At 46.8% G+C, this 17,728-nt stretch overlaps 1 protein-coding gene across 1 annotated transcript in view; it reads right to left on the bottom strand.

Moving 5' to 3' along the window:
- Nucleotides 1-208: 208 nt before the first annotated feature.
- Nucleotides 209-17,728, bottom strand: part of PKHD1 (PKHD1 ciliary IPT domain containing fibrocystin/polyductin) — a 160,917-nt gene continuing 143,397 nt past the window's right edge. The window contains exon 6 of the mRNA XM_084830328.1: nucleotides 209-971. The gene's annotated coding sequence lies outside the window, so the exon portion shown is untranslated. The remainder of the gene's footprint in view (nucleotides 972-17,728) is intronic.

Genomic DNA, 17,728 nt, shown 5'->3' with positions numbered 1-17,728 from the left:
CCAACAGGATGCTTGCACCATCCCTACACACACACACAGGGATAGAGGAAGAGAGGGACGGTGGGTGGGGAATCAGCAGAAACATCAAGAGTTACTGCCCTTCCAATGGGAGCAGCCTTCTTTAAAAGCAGGAAAAGAGCACAGAGCTACAGCGTGAACCACGCTTGCGCATTCGATGAAGTACTGGAACGAGGAAACAAAGTGGGTGCGAATAATCACATTTTAATGCGATTGCATTTAACGCAACAATCTACCAACTTCATTGCAATAGCGGACACAATGTAGATCAGCCCTGAATCTGGCTGATAAAGAAAATATCTGTCCACAATTATCTGCACCGGATAGATGGCTAGATAGACAGATAATTTCAAATTTACAGTTATATTTAGATAGAACATGCACAGTTCTAAATTTCAAACATGTATTTTACCACCCCACAAACATTTTAAGAAGTGAACCACAATGCACTAAATACTGAAATGTATATGCAGATTCCACATCTCTGCAATGAAATGCAACAGCTGTTTAATAGATGAGAATAGTACACAATAGTTTAGATCCAGGGAAGAAGAATATATATGTAATTGAAATTGAAATGGACCCTGTTTTCACAGTCTATGAGAAATGGACCATAGCATATCAATATGTTTTCATCCTGCTGGGGGAGATCCTATTAAACATCAGAGAAAGCATTAAACACACTTTTTTTCCTAATTGGCTATTGAAGCTAGTAGTGTGTGTATGTGTATGTGTGTGTGTGTGTGTGTGCGTGCATGCGCACATGATAAAGACTGTGTAAGAAAAAGACAGAGACAGAAAGGGAAATATATTATTTAATCAAGTTGAACGGAGAAATACCTAGTGCAGGAGTATTCCAGATTCTTACTGAAGGACAGGACTGTTGCTTCTGGTGCTCCTTTAGGTGCAAGGTGAAAAAAATAGCCACGTCCAGCAGCACACACAGTGTCAGCCTGCAGAAAAGAATACGGTATTAGACGATTTGTCCCATTCCTACTAAGATTTGTGTCTAAAAATATTTAAAGTCGGGGCTTTTTGTCATCAGACCCATATTAACATCTATGTCGAGGTAATTTGGAAATCCATGAAGGTTCAGACAGCTCGATGAAAGCTGAAATATATCTTATCTCATGTAATATTAGACATGGGGCAATGTCAGACAAATGCATATGCTCCTTCCCCTATATGGAAGCTTGCACCCTACCTACATATGTGATTGTGTGTGGTTGGGTTCTGAAGCTCATTTCAGTATATAGCCCCATCTGCCTCTGTCTACTTACACATAGCTGGAGGCACTGCAGTGCTTGCCAGGGTTTGTTAGAGTGTCTCAACATGAAGACAGCCCGGCTGACCACCCATGTCTCTGACTATGGCATAACCTGAAGGAATAATAACAGTGCCAATGGCAGAGGGGAAATCAAAAACAAACATTTAGCTATCTAGAATCCCATTATTTGGAATGTACTTAATCAGAACAAATCAATTTGCTAATAATGTTCCATATCTCTTCAAGTATCTATATCCTCCATCTCTTCCTAAACAGTTCTTCTGGCATAGGTAAGAGGGGTATTGCTGGAAAGCTGAGGTGGAGAGGAAGTAACAGTGTTTAGGGAATCTCAGATCTTTTCTCTGGGACAAGGCCGGTTAAGCCTTTTGCCCCCGATGGCTGCATGCCAGTGGTGGGCATGGACGAATGCAGCAGTGAGCATTGGCAGGGCCGGCATCCTCTCCCTTACCCCCCATCCCCACCTCAGCATCTTCTTGTGCACTGAGTTCTCATCTCCCATCCTGCTGCCCAGCTGATTGGCACTTTCCCCAGAATCAATTGGCTGGAGCTGTACACAATTTAAATGGAGTGGACAATTTAGCTGCGGATGATAGCTAGGGATGTATGGATTGTGTAAAATCTGTTCTGGCTATGTTTGACGGATTGACAGGTGCCTTTCATTCCATCATCTGCCCATCAATGGAATTGGGGTTTTTTTGTTTCAAAATTCGCACAAATTCACATGTGCAAAAATGCGCAAATTCCCCTCAAATGGGCAAATACTCCCGAAATGTGCATTTTCATGCTTTAGCCTATAGAAGAAATGTGCATTTTTGGCTAGGGGTTTTCTGTGTATTTTTCTATGGCAAAATTTGCGTAAAATTCAGGAAAGTAAAAAAATCGGTCCGCAAGTCCACAGAAACCGCCCCACAGGAAAAAGCTGGTCCTCTGCAGAATCGGTGGGTCAAATTAATAAAAATCCAAACTCATTTGGTTCTGTTACAGATTTCTCCAACACCCCTAATCAAGGCACATGGGGACAGTCATCCCTGCAGTCCTTCTGTTCCATCCCAACTAGGGATGTACGAAAGACTTACCTGGCTCTGTGCCCAGCAATCTGCAGTGGGGGGGGAGGCACTCTGTCCCTCCCCTTGGAATCCTCCCCGGCCGGCTTCACTCTATGGCAGCTCCACAGAGCCACTGGCCAGGGCCGGCCGCAGCTGGAGTTCCGGCCGTGGCCAGGCTGCTGCGGCCGTAAATGGCAGCCATCGTAGCAGCCGCCATTTGCATCCTTGCAGTCAGCCATGATAGGCTACGTAAGTATTTACATAGCTGTCAAGGGCTCCTTGGAGGCCTCTCTCAGTCTAATCCAGTAGCCAAGTCTAGACACAGACAAAGGGATTCCTTTCAAAGCTTTATTCTTCTTTTACAACTTAACAACTCTACAGGTAGCAACTAGATCTGAGCAGCAGAGTACCTATGCCCTAAGTTGAAACAGTTGGTCCCCATTTGAAAGGAATTACTGGCAGACCCCTGAACTTAAGGACTAGGGAGAGTCCCTCCCCTTTTCCCTTGGATCCTCTGGACGCAGCCTTTGTTTGCGCGCCAACCAGGCACTACGCCTCCTTTCCTTGCCCTCCATCTGGCGCCGCTCTCTGCGTCTGCGTTGTGCATCCACCAAGTCTGCTATCTGTGCTTGGTCACTCCCTGGACTGCTAACTAGGAATGCTGGTGGGAGGAATCTCCGTCAGCTGTGGGCCCTGGGAAAGAGGAGCGCGCTCCTCTCCCAGGAGCGACTGCTCTTCCTCAGAATCAGAACTACTCTGGGATTCTATGGGCTCAGTGTCCACCCTGACAGTAGCCTATCACTGTAAAGGCAGCCACACAAATGGCGTAGTGGCCGCCATTTGCGTGGCTGCCTTTACCATGATAGGCTATGTAAATATTTATGTAGCCTATCACAGCTGACTGCAAGCACGCAAATGGTGGCCGCTACAATGGCTGCCTTTTGCGGCCACAGCAGCCCAGCAGCAGCTGGCCGGGAGACCAGCCGGAGCTGCTCCTGCTGCCGCCGCAACTGACTCTGCTGCCAGAGCTGTCGGAGCTACCGCCAGGTAAGCTCCATCCCAGGGGGATTCCACAGGGTGCTGGGGGGGAGGCCATTCTGCCCCGGATTCCAGGAGGCCGGATTCTAAAGAATCTAAAGAATCTGGGCGCACTGGAGTCCGTGGTGGAATTCTCTGACATCCCTAATCCCAACCATGCTTCAGCCAGCCCAACAAACAGCTCAAGAGAGTGTGATTTACATGGAGGGGATGGCACATGGGTAGGGCCATTCCTGCAAGCCTCCTCCCCAGCACAATCCCACTCTGCCCAGCCTGCCAAACTGCTGATCAGGTTTGCAGGGGGAAATTTGGGGGCTGGGGCACTCTTAACAGACCATAACCAAGGCTTTCAAGGGCTGCGAATTGCCCAGCTTTAAGACAGCTGCTGAAATACTAGGGATGCTTTTCCAACTTATAAATTTCTTTTCCCAGATTTAGTGGTTCCATTCTACCTTGTACTAGTTGCTGAGCACCACCAATGTATTTCCTTTCTGCCATTTTTTTTTCTGGAACTGTCTGCATGCAAGGTTTAGGCTGCAAACCTATGCACACTTGCCTGGGAATAAGTCCCACTGAACACAATGGGTCATACTTCCAAATAACATGAATAGAATTGCACTGCTTTTTAACAAAAAATCATTCACAAATGTTGACATCTCATGTAAAAATGTCACAAGAACTTGTGCATGAGACATGCTTTTTCTGAGATCTTGCTGCAAGAGAAGCTCCACCTCCACCAGTGGCAGCAGAACTTTAAAGAGGGGGGCACTTTTGCTGCCTCCACTACCAATAGTAAGTCTCCCCATGAAACTTCCACTTCCAAATTGCTGAAATGGTCTCCCAAATTCACCACCTGAAAATGGGGTGTCAACTTGGGGGTGAGGCAGGGTCTTTCCGCAGCACTATTCTTTTTTAATGGAACCAAGGTGGGCATTATGATATATATGCAGACACATTAATTCATGTGAATCTAATGGAAGGAATGGAAAGCTGTGGAAAGAGCTAACTGTATGCACCAATTCTTAAATGAATTATAAACATTATAAACCAACAGAAGACAGGCAGAGCAGAACTCTAGGTACAGGCAGGCAATCTGCAGAAGGCTGAGAGAACAGAAGAAATCCATCCAGCCGTGCTAAACACCCCCTTCCCTCTATGGACTATGCAGGAAATGTTATTGCTCCCCCATGTTTTAGGGAGCCAACACACAAGATACTAAGAAAAGAGACAAAAGCATGCCTAACAGACCTGGATTAAAGGGTGAAGGATGAATGTGATTGTACAGATGTGAGCAACAACCAGTGCAGCTACTCCTCCATACACACATAGATGGTAATTTACAGTGCATAGGGCATGGGCCTATTTGCTTATTTGTACCTCTGTAAAGTGCCCCATATATTAATGGCAATAGAAACATAATAAAAATCAGTAAGAAAAATAACCAACAAAAATGTCCCCACAATTTGGGAGAGAGAGAGAGAGAGAGAGAGAGAGAGAGAGAGAGAGAGAGAGAGAGAGAAACTATCTCACTGCCAAATCAAGACCTAAAACTAGGCCCTGGAAATTCAAAATTAGAGTCAGGAGAATCTAAAAGGGAAGAGTGGGAATGAGTGAGTATGGTGCCCAGACCTTCAGCACTATGAAATCATAGTAGAAATTTGATCCAGATGTGTAGTGGCTAAGGTGGTCCCTGGTGTCACTTGAAGTGTTTGTTAGGTGGATATTAGTCCACAGGGACTGGAAGCAAGACCACCAACTCACTTCCCAGAGCTCACTGAAGAGCTTTAAGAAGGTAATGACTGTTCATTACTTGTGACCCAAGTCAAAGTAGAATCAGTGACCTAGGAGAGGCTCCATATCCTATTTCCAGTCTCCTGACCTATACAATTTTCCCACTGTCATGGTGTCTGAGATTGGTCACAAGGGTCACAAAACAAAGAGATAAGAGTAATGCCTGAAGCACAGCCTAGGCACCTAATTACAGAAATACAACTTTTCAGAGCATGCTACCTACAGCACAATTAATTCAGAGCTTCAGGAATCAGCTCACATTATTTTAGTGGAAATTTATCTAGGATTCCAAGTGCATTCTATGAATGATTTGTTAGTTAGAGGGAGGGGGCCCTCCATGTCTATGCAGACAGCTGGTAGTTTGACAGAAGTGGTTTTAGGCAAGCAGGGTATTGTATGTGGAAATCCATTCTTTGGGACACTGTACTCTGTGGATCTCTCTGCAGCTAAATTCCCAGAGAAGTGCCTTTTTACATGAACATCTGGTAGTAATGGAATATAGCCAAATGACCTTTTAAGATAGTCAGACACAACACTGTGGATAATACATGTACGCTGTCAATGCAGACTTTAAATGTAGTTAGAAGAGGGATAGAAAGGGAAAGAAAAATACTCCAGGTGAATGACTGGCTCCGAAAGTGGTGCTGACGAGAGAGATTTGGATTCTGGGACCACAGGCTATACTTCCTGGAAGATGGACTGTTTGTTTGTTTGTTTATTTATTTATTTATTTATTTATTTATTTATTGCATTTATACCCCACCTTTTTTCCTCTTGCAAGGAACCCAAGGGAACAGGAGGAACAGAAAGGGAGGTGGGGTTGCACTATATGTGAAAAATACATATCTCTGCACAGAAATACAAGAGGATGAGCTTGGTAGTGTCAGGGTTGGGTTGGAGCCCAGACAGCCCCAAAGCAGTTCTGATTCTGAGGAAGAGATAGAAACCATGGGAGAGGAACCCGCGCGCTGTTCAGAGGCACAGCCAGGGGGAGAGCCCCTCCCAGTTAGGGATGTACAAAAGTCTTACCTGGCTCCGTGCCGGGCAATCTGCGGTGGGGGTGAGGCCCTCCGTCCCTCCCCCGGAATGCTCCGCGGTCAACTCCATTCCGCAGCAGCTCCGTGGAGCCACTGGCCGGGGCCGGCCACAGCCAGAGTTTCAACACATTAGGTTGAATGGAAATAAAGCCTTGGAAAAGAGCCCTGTTGTCTGCATGATAATTCTGGCTACCTAAAAATTTCAGAAGGCAGCAGGGGCGACCTCCCAACAGGTAGCCCCATCGAGAGCATCTGGATAAAAAAAAATGGAGCAAAGAATAAAAAGAACATGGTGGTTGGAGTCTGCTACCGGCCACCCAATCAAGGAGAAGACGAGGATGAAACTTTTGAAAAGCAAAATGCCAATGTTTCAAGGAAGCATGATGTAGTAGTAAGGGGAGACTTCAATTTCCCCGATATTTGTTGGGAGACAAATTCTGCAAAACATGGCCCCTCCAGGAAATTCCTGACTTGTATGGCGGATAACTTCCTCCTACAGAAAGTAGAGGAAGGAACTAGAGGATTGGCTATCCTTGACTTGATCCTAACCAACAGAGATTACTTAGTGGATAAAGTAGCAGTTATAGGAACTCTGGGGGAAAGCAACCATGTTATACTTGAGAACGGTTCTAAAGGAAGCAAAAGCTGAGTGTAGCCAAACGCGCACCCTGGATTTTAGGAAAGCTGATTTTAATAAACTCAGAACGATGATCAGTAAGGTCCCATGGCAAGCGACTCTAATGAGAACAGGAGTCCAAGATGGCTGGGAGCTTTTAAAAAAGGAAATTCTCAAGGCACAATTACAAACAATTCCAACAAGAAGAAAAGGTGGAAGACAACAGAAGAAGCCAATGTAGCTTCACAAAAAGCTTAGAAATGACCTGAAAACTAGAAAGGACACATATTGGAAGTGGAAGGAAGGCCAAGCTACAAGGAAGAGTACAGGCAGGTAGCACAGGATTGCAGGGATGGCATCAGGAAGGCTAAAGCTGAGAACAAGCTGAGGTGAGCGAGGGATGCTAAAAGCAACAAAAAGGCTTTCTTCAGATACATGCATAGTAAAAGACAGAGGAAAGAAATGGTGGTTCAGCTAATAAATAAGGATGGCAAAATGATAACAGATGACAAAGCAAAGGCAGAAGTACTCAATTCGTACTTTGGCTCAGTCTTCTCCCAAAAGAGGGTCTATGACCCCCCTGGCAAAGGCAAAGTACAGGCTGAAGGGGCAGGATTGCAGCTTGAGATCGATAGGCATATGGTCAAGGAACACCTCATTACTTTGAATGAGTTCAAATCTCCAGGGCCAGATCAACTGCATCCTAGAGTAATAAAGGAACTGGCAGAAGAGCTCTCAGAACCACTGTCTATTATCTTTGAGAAATCATGGAGGACGGGTGAAGTGCCAGATGACTGAAGGAGGGCTAATGTTGTCCCTATCTTCAAAAACGGTAAAAAGGAAGAACCTGGGAACTACAGACCAGTCAGTGTGACATCAATCCCTGGGAAAATTCTGGAGCAGATGATAATCCAATCAGTCTGTAAGCTCCTTGAAAACAATGCAGTGATTCCTCGAAGCCAATTTGTGTCAAGAACAAATCCTGCCGGACTAATCTCATCTCATTTTTGGATCAGGTAACGTCCCTTGTGGACCGTGGGAATGCTGTGGACATAATATACCTCAACTTCAGCAAAGCTTTCAACAAAGTGCCCCATGATATCCTGATGAGCAAACTAGCTAAAGGTGGGTTGGATGAAACAATGATCAGGTAGATTCACAGTTGGCTACAGAATTCGACTCAAAGAGTGCTTATCAATGGGATCTTCTCAAACTGGGGAGAGGTAATGAGCGGGGTACCGCAGGGCTTAGTCCTGGGCCCAGTGCTCTTCAACGTTTTTATTAATGACTTGGACAAGGAGGTGGAGGGAGTGCTGATCAGATGTGAAGATGACACAAAATTGGACGAGATAGTTAATACTTTGGAAGACAGAAACAAAATTCCAAGTGATCTTGATAGACTGGAGTGCTGGGCAGAAAACAACAGAATGACATTCAATAGGGATAAATGCCAAGTTCTGCACCTAGGAAAAAGAACCCAAATGCACAGTTACAAGATGGGGGATACGTGGCTCAACCACACAACAAGCAAGAAGGATCTTGGAATTGTTGTAGATCACAAGCTGAATATGAGCCAACAATGTGATGTGGCTGCAAAAAAGGCAAATGCCATTTTGGGCTGCATTAAGAGAACCATAGCTTCCAAATCCCGGGAAGTATTAGTTCCCCTCTACTCAGTACTGGTTAGGCCTTATCTGGAGTACTGTGTCCAGTTCTGGGCACCACACTTTAAGAAGGATGCAGACAAACTGGAGGGGGTTCAGAGGAGGGGAACAAAGACAATCAGGGGACTGGAAACAAAGCCCTGTGAGAAGAGACTGAAAACTGGGCATATTTAGCCTTGAGAAGAGAAGACTGAGGGGAGATATGATAGCGCTCTTCAAGTACTTGAAAGGTTGTCAGAGAGGAAGGCCAGGATCTCTTCTTGATCATGCCAGAGTGCAGGACACGGAACAATGGGCTCAAGTTACAGGAAGCCAGATTCCAGCTGAACATCAGGAAAAACTTCCTTACTGTTAGAACAATACGACAATGGAACCGATTACCTAGGGAGGTGGTGGGCTCTCCCACACTGGAGGCGTTCAAGAGGAGGCTGGACAGCCATCTGTCAGGGATGCTCTGACTTGGATTCCTGCATTGAGCAGGGGGTTGGGCTCTATGGTCTTGTAGGCCCCTTCCAACCTTACTATTCTATTATTCTATGATTCCTCTCTAGTTGCTCCCTCTTCTCCTTCTGAATGGAAAGTTATAGGAAGCTTGAAAGGTACCCCAGCCCCAAGCCAGACTCCTTATTCAATGTTCACTCAATCCAAGTCATCACCTAGCATGCGGGGGGGGGGGGGGCACTATCCTAGGCACCATGATGACTGAAGATGGTGTGGGTCAAATAACCAGGAAAATCCAGCTCATGCATGATGGCCTAAACCTGTGTCTGGATTCTACCGCTTCCACACACATAAAGCTATCATATAAGAAGACAGAAGGTTAATCTAGAATGCTGGCATCTAGTGCTCTATACGTGGGGAATGTGTATGAAGCGGCATTTAGTCAGCTGAAGTAATATGGTCCACACATCATATTAAGCCACACAATCTGTGTTTGTGAGAATTAATCCTCCATTTGTACTTGCAAGCACATACCCTGAGACATGTGTTATGACTTATCAATTAATTAATCCTTAAATGCCTTGAACACCTCATAGACAAAGTCTCTCTTGTTGTTGTAGAGATTAAACTCTTCAAAAAACTAAAGACTTGCATGACATTGTTTATACCAGTCCTTGAAAAGAGGCAAGTTGCCCCTCCCACCCCAACATCCAAAACAGAAGGGAACACCATGCTGTAATTATTAGCTGGGTCCATATCAAGCATATATGTTCTTGGGGGTGGGGGTGGGGGTGGGGCATCTGAAAAAGGATGTCATAGAGCTGGAAAAGGTGCAAACAAAGCCAACCAAAATATTTAGGAGCAGGAGTTGGAACCTTGAATTAGGGCCAGCCCTGGCATAAATTGCGCCCTGGGCGAGGAGTGCCTTTTAGGGATGTACGAAAGTCACTTACCTCTCCGCGAATTATGTTGATGGTGGGGAGGGAGGCATTCCGCCCCTCCCCCCGGAATCCTCGATGGGGGGGAGGCGATCCATTCCTCCCCCCCGGAATCCTCCACGGCCGGCTGTGCTCCACGGCGGCTCCATGGAGCAGCCGGCCAGGCCCAGGCCAGAGCCGTCTACAACTGGATTTCCGGCTGTGGAGGGCTCTGGGTAAAAAAAAAAAAAAAATGCGTACGCAAATTTGCATTCCTTATTTTTCGCCATAGCCGCCGCCATTTGCGTACGCGTGGGTTTTTTTTTAAGCCAGCCGTGATAGGCTACATAAGTCTTTACGTAGCCTATCACGTCTATGGGGAAAAAAAACAAAAAACGACAAGACTGCAAATGGCGGCGGCAGCAGCCGGTCAGAAGACCAGCCGCCACAGCCGCTGCTGCTGAAGCCGCCGCCGCAGCCGCCTGGAACATCCGCCCCAGGTAAGTCTCGTCCTGGGAGGGATCCACGGGGGGGCAGGGGGGGCAGGCCGTTCTGCCACAGATTTTGGGGGGCCGAATGCACTGGCATTCGGCCTCACCAAGATCCATGGCGGAATTCTCTGACATCCCTACCTTTGATGCCCCCCTCAGTCAGTTTTGCCGGGCCACCCAGAGGATTTCCAGGGCTTGTGCAAGTGTGATGTCCATTGAGAACGATATTGCTCAAAAACTTGATCTCTCCACCACTATGCTACAGTTTGCACAAGCCAAAGTTTGAAAAGCCACATTCTGAGCAGTGGCAGTGCACTATGCAACACAGCAGAACTATCACAAGTTTTTCCTATAATATTTTTTTGTTTTGTAGCAGCTCCTATCTTTTGCTAAGCATTCTTTATTTTAGAATATCCATTATTTTTTCTTTAAAAATAATAAATAAAAGTTATGAATAAAAAAGTTATCCAGCTGACCTCTTACAGCTTATGGCTTTTATTATTATTTATATAGTGCTTATAGAGTTTGCAGTATTTGAAGTGCTAAGTTCTCGCTAAGTTTGCGTCAAAGTAAAGCTGTGTTCCACTGATTTCTACCTAGCACAAATGACTAGAAATGACAGCGGAGCCTGGCTGGAGGCTCGAGCTTGGCAGATTACCACCAGCTCGGTCCCCCAGACCAAAGTCCGTGGACCGCTGCACTTGCCAGACTCAGTGCACCAAGTTGGACAAGCGCGGTGGGCCCTGCTGCTCCACCAAGTCACCATTCTGCGCAAAATGGCAGCTTGGCTTTTTCCGTAAAGGCTGATTTTATGTAAATGGCAGCTGTAAAGAAGCCCATTTACACAACATTACAGGCATAAGTGGTCTAATTTAGACCATTTACACCGGTAATGTTGCATAAATGGGCCTCTTTATGCAAAATCAGCCTTTACGGAAAAGGCCAGGCCGCCATTTTGTGCAGAATGGTGGCTTGGCGGAGGAGCAGGATGCCGCACACTGCATGCTGGACACCCATGGACCACCCAGCGGCCGGCTTGTTGTGTGCAGCGAGCAGGTTTGAGCAGACAGTGTGCAGTCCAGAAGGGGGAGAGTTCACTCATCCCTACAAATGACATCAAAATGGAAATTGAAAAAGAAACATACTTTACAGCTAACTGAAGAAAGATAATTTTTGTAGTTAGTACCCAAACCACCTGTAGAAACTTGAAAGAAATGTTACAGACACTTGCTTTTTGCCACCCTCGCTCACTGCAGACAGTACATTCAAACAAACAAACAAAAAACAGCCACTGAGCCCAGCTTGATGCCCCTTCCCCTCAGCTTGGCACCCTGGGTGACCGGCCAGTTTGCCTATCCCTAAGGCCAGCCGTGCCTTGAGGAAAAACAAAGTTGTTTGAGGCGAAGAGTGGGGACATGGTTGAGGTGTATAAAATTATGCATGGTATGGATAAAGGCATATTTTTTACCTCTCTCATAACACTAGAACTCAGGGGTCATCCAATGAAACTGGGTGGCAGGAAATCATGAGAGCCAGAGTAGTGTAGACTAGAAGTGGAGAGACCCAGGTTCAAAACCCTGTTCAGTCTTGAATCTGACTGGGCGACTTTGAACATGTCGTTATCTCTCAGTCTAACATACCTCATCGGGTTGTTGTGAGGATTAAATTGTGGGGGTGGGGGGAGACAAACATGTATGCTGCTTGAGCTCCTTGGAGAAAAGCTGAGATATGAAGTTCGTCATCATCATCATCAGACAGTACTTCTTTACACAAAGCATAACTGGATTTGTGGAATTTGCTGCCACAAGAGATAGTGATGACTACTACGTTAGATGGTTTAAAAGGGGGGGGAGTAGAGAGATTTATGGAGGATTAAGCTATCAGTGGCTTTTTTTTCATAATGGTCATGTATAGCCTCCATGTTCAGTGGCAATATCCCACTGAACACCAGGTGCTGGGGAGATGCTATGGAATGCGGCTATTGCCTCTATTCCCCGCTTGTGGGCTTCTAAGAGGCATCTGGTTTGCAAGCAAGCAAGCAAGCAATCAAACTGAGCTTTAAATTAATTCACAAATCCAACTGATAGGACGGGAGAACCTCATGAAAACATTCCCATACTGTCCCTCGTCTTTTTGCTTTTTGACACAGCAGCAGTAGTGTCCTTACTTCTATGAAATTGTAAGGATCCTGGATGTAGATCCCAGCAGGTGATAAGGTTTCAATATTGGAAAGCCCATCAGTTCCAGAAAGCCCAATAATTATATTGTGCCTTAATTTGGTCTTTTGGCCCAGCTAATTGCCTAAAAACAAAGCTGCAAATGAATAAGCTATCAAAGTGGCAAGGCACACACCTTGTATGGTTCATTAGTTGTTCGCTATTCAGGAAACCAAAGATAAATGGCAATTCAGTGGCGCTTTGGTAGGAATTAAAGTAAGAGCTGCATTAATTATATACAGCTGTAGACACTTCAATAGACCCAGGCCCTGCTTAAGGTCCTACAACCCCACCCCATAAGAGAAAAATAGGTGTTGGGATTAGGCCGAGGCTCCCTGGTTTGGTTTCCAATTCTGATTTAGATTCAGAGGCGGAGATAGAAGAAGCCCAGCTGAGATTGGAGCGTGGGAGAAAATTCCCCAAAACGAAGGAGTCAGCGAATAACCTTCCTACAGACTTATCGAGCAGGAGGGCCAGGCTCAGAAACCATCTTCCCCTGTCCCTGTGGGAACCCAGCCTCTGTTGGAGGGGAAGGAAGCACCAGAATTGACAGATGCCAGAGCCCACTGCCAAGTTAAGTAGGTAGAGCTGAGAGGAGGTGGGAGGCATCCCACCAGACTGGCTGCCCATTGGAAGTTGGGAAGGGAGAATCCTCCTTGAAGGGAGGAGCCCAGAAAAAAGCCTGCCAAGCATGGTGGGAAACCCATCCATTAGTTGAAAGGCAACTGCCCTGCTTTCAGTAGCTCTCTTAACAAAAGCTCTATTTAGCTAATTAGGCCCAGAGGACAGCTCCCAGCCTTTGTAGTCGCTTCAGGTGTGAAGAGGTGCTTTTAACTGAATAAAAGTGTTTGTGGATTGCACAGCGAGTCTCTGTCACCTCAGGAGGGCTTGAAATCCCTGACACTACGTTCTTGATTACCAACCACTCCTGCATTTAAACAACACAGTTGTTGAAATTAAAAACACACATTCAGTATAATAAGACTGAGAGCCATTTAGAAGTGTTTTGACTTATACTGCTCCCAAGTGCTAGCAGACTAAAGAGATAAAGAGGCAAAGAGGGAAGTACACAGTCCACAAAGATAAGGGCTGGCTCCTGGACCAAAATAACGACCATGTTAATTATGGTGGGGGTCGTCTGGCCGCCCTCGCTGCTTGGAATCCTCTTGTTGCTTTTACTTAACTGATATTTTCTGTATTGAAAATGTCTGCTTTTCATCTCAAGGGAAAAATAAAACTTCTGGAAATAAAACTAAAATGAGGGGGAAGGAGGGTTCTAATCAAAAAGGGCTGACAAGCTGGAGAGGGTTCAGAGGAGGGCAAGGAAGATGATCAGGGGACTGGAAACGAAGCCCTGTGAGGAGAGACTGAAAGAACTGGGCATGTTTCGCCTTGAGAAGACTGAGGGGAGATACGATAGCACTCTTTGAGTACTTGAAAGGTTGTCACAGACAGGAAGGCCAGGATCTCTTCTCGACCATGCCAGAGTGCAGGACACGGAATAATGGGCTCAAGTTACAGGAAGCCAGATTCTGGCTGAACATCAGGAAAAACTTCCTGCCTGTTAGAGCAATACGACAATGGAACCGATTACCTGGGGAGGTGGTGGGCTCTCCCACACTGGAGGCCTTCAAGACGAGGCTGGACAGCCACCTGTCAGGGATGCTCTGACTTGGATTCCTGCATTGAGCAGGGGGTTGGACTCGATGGCCTTGTGGGCCCCTTCCAACCCTACTATTCTATGATTCTATGATAGGCAATGTGAAATGATAATCAATATTACCATTATTTGAGGCCAGATAATTTTACTATTAATTTGACCAGGGAATCCCCTACATATACACCTTAAATTCTTTGAACACCCCCACCCCCACTAATTTATCAAATGCAGCATTGTCTAGTTGAAAATAATTTCATTTCAATGTGATCTTGATGCTTCGTTTCCTGTAATAAACAAAGTAGGAATTCATCTTTGCATGTTTCCAGACACAACCACTATAGTTCAGTGTTTTCTCTCATCTCTTCCGTTGGGGAATCTGTGGGGGGGCAATCCGTTCCTCCCCCCCAGAATCCTCCAGAGCAGCTCCACTCTGTGAGGATTCCGGGGGGGGGGACTGGCTTGGGGGCCGCTTACCTTCCATCCTGAGAGCCGTTCACCTCCTCCCTGTCCCTGCCGATTGCCATGTCTTTAAAAAAAAAAAAAAAAGTGATCGGGAGGATGTGCCCATAGACTTAGACACAAGATTCATGACTGTATTTGTGTCTAAGTCTATGGGCACATCCTCCCAATTGCTTTTTTTTTTTTTTTTTTTAAAGAAAAGACATGGCGATTGGCAGGGACAGGGAGGAGGCGAACGGCTCTGGCTGGCAAGAAGCAGCCAAGTGCCGTTCCGCCTCCAGTCCTCCTGAAGCGGAGGTAAGTGGTCCTGATCCACTGCAGATTCCTTAGGCTGGATTCTTTGGATTTGAATCTGCAGTGGATTTCTCTGACATCCCTAAGTGGCAGCAGCGGTGATGGAGAAAGCAGCGGCAGTGGCAGAGAAGGCTGTGGCAGCAAAGGCAGCAGCAGAGAAGGCAGCAGCAGCGAGGAGAAGGCGGCAGCGGCGGAAAAGGTGGCTCAGGTAAGGACCTGGAGGTGCCTGGGGGGTGGGCCAGGGGGGCCAAAGCTCTGAACTGCACTGAGTGCTTCGGAGAGCCCCCGACCTGCTCTGGGTCGCTTTGTGCCCCCTCCACTTCACCTCGGAAGGGGCACAAAGTGACCTGAAGCAGCCTGCTTCAACTCCGGGTTTGGGCCTCAGGCCGAAGCAGTGCACAGCCCTAGTCTTTCTGTCTACTCCATGGACAGAAAGAGTTTCTTCCTGGCCATGTCTATGATTACTCCTAGATGTTGTAGCCTAGCCTCTGAACTGGGGAGAGGGAACACTTTCTTCTGTTGATGATGAAACCATGGCATTTCAGCAGTCGATGGTGACTCACACATGTGCCACTGCTCTCTGCCTTGACAAAGCTGGAATCTGGAAATCATCAAGATAAAGGTAAATATGCACCCCCTTCATGCGCAGATGACCCACCAGGGCTGTCAGGATCTTTGAGAAGACCCTGGGAGCTGAGGAGAGACTAAAAGGCAGGGCCAATATTGCTACTGTTGTTTGCAGTAGGTGAAGCAAAGAAACCTCCTGTGGGAAGAATGGGGGTGTGTAGGTATGCCTCTGACAGGTCGATGGAGGCCAGGTCATCCCCTGGGTGAATTGCCTCTGCCGTAGAACTAAGCATCTCCTTGTGAAACTTTTGAACATGCAGAAAACCAATTCATGGATTTCAAGTCCAGAATTCCATGCACCTGTCCATTCTTTTTGCGCACTGTGAAGAACACTAAGAATACATCCAAGGATCTCTTTGTAGTTGGAACTAGGGGTGCACGAAAGCCACTTACCTGGTCTTGCAGCTTGCTTCGCGGTGGGGGGGAGGCGCTTCGCTGCTCCCCCCGAAGTTCAGGCCGGGGGGGGGAGGCTTCCCACCTCACCTGGCCAAAATTCAGGCCGGGGGGGAGGCTTCCCGCCTCGCTTGGCCGAAATTCAGGCCGGGGAGGAGGCGCCTCGCCTCACCCGGCTGCGAAATAAAAAGTAAAAAAAAAAAAAAACGCCCCCATGATAGGCTACTGACGATTAACGTAGCCTATCACGGCTAGATCTGCAAAGTCAGCCGTGATAGGCTACGTAAATCGTCACGTAGCCGATCACGGGTGATTTAAAAAAAAAAAAAGCGTGTACGCAAATGGCAGCCCCCATAGGGAGCCGCCATTCGCGTTCCTTATTTGGTCACTATAGTCTACGTAAATCTTTACGTAGACTACGGCGAAAATAAGGGCAACGCAAATAGCGTTGCCCTTATCTTCGCCGTAGTCTACGTAAATCTTTACGTAGACTACAGCGACCAAATAAGGAACGTGAATGGCGGCTCCCTATGGGGGCCGCCATTAGCCGTACGCGCTTTTTTTTTTTTTAAGTCACCCGTGATAGGCTACGTGACGATTTACGTAGCCTATCATGGCTGACTTTGCAGATCTAGCCGTGATAGGCTACGTTAATCGTCACGTAGCGTATCACGGGGGCTTTTTTTTTTTTTTACTTTTATTGGAATGGCGGCGGCGGCAGCCAGTCGAAAGACCAGCTGCCGCCTCTGCCCCTGTCGAAGACCTGACGAACCACCGCCGGGACCCGCCGCCGGGAGGGACATTCATGAAAGGTAAGTCCCGTCCCGGGGGGGGGGCGGGGGGTGTGGAGAATTTCTCCCCGAAACTACTTCGGGGGGCCGAACACGTTGGCACTTGGCCCCCCGAAGTTTCAGGGAGAAATTCTCCCCCATCCCTGGTTGGAACAGGTTCGACAGCACCTCTCTTGAGAAGGTGCTGGACGGCTGAAGAAATCCTTTGGTGCTTCCCTGCGATTCTGGAGACCAGAACCGTCAGGAAGCTGTCCCTGGAAACAGTGCAGAACTTGAGGATGTAGTCCAGTTTGACAGTCTTGAGCATTCAGCTGTCTGAGGTGATGAGTGCCCAAGAGTGCCAAAACTGCTGTAAATTACCTCCAACGTGAGAGGATGTGGTGTCATGGGGAAGGTTTTCCCTGTTTTCCTCCATTACCAGACTTAGATGGTCTGGACTTGGCATGTCGGGTTCTCCGCTCAGTAAGGAATGAGGCTGGAGGTCAAGGTTGAGTTAACACAAATCCTTTATTCATGCATGAAGGTTGGCCGCCAACAAAGGGGAAACAACAACCCTCCTTCTAGAACAACACATTCATATACCTGACGAAAAAAACGGCCCGAGGACCAATCACAGTATATCACCATACATGCCATCTAATATCTGCTATTCGCAGCAGTTTCTTAATCATGTGATTGTTCTAAATTAGGGCTGCTTTATTGCAAAGCTTTTACAGACTCAACTATTAGCAAAGTTACAAAGCAACAGTTGGCAAAGTGAGCGAATATGTTCCAGGAAACGTCTGGCACATTATGGAAGCATTCCAAGTTTCTTTTCTTAGGTTCCCCTTTTCTTAAGGCCTGTTGCTAGGGTGCGTCTGACCCTTGTTCTTAGTTATAACAGACAAGCTAAAAATGATCTCTAGCAAAATAAAAATGATTCTTATCAATCACCCTTTTGA

Source organism: Heloderma suspectum, chromosome 1 (genome assembly GCF_057233095.1).
Source record: "Heloderma suspectum isolate Gila_16-S chromosome 1, 16-S_ref, whole genome shotgun sequence".
Taxonomy (NCBI): Eukaryota; Metazoa; Chordata; class Lepidosauria; order Squamata; family Helodermatidae; genus Heloderma; species Heloderma suspectum.
This window is presented reverse-complemented; position numbering and strand designations above follow the sequence as displayed.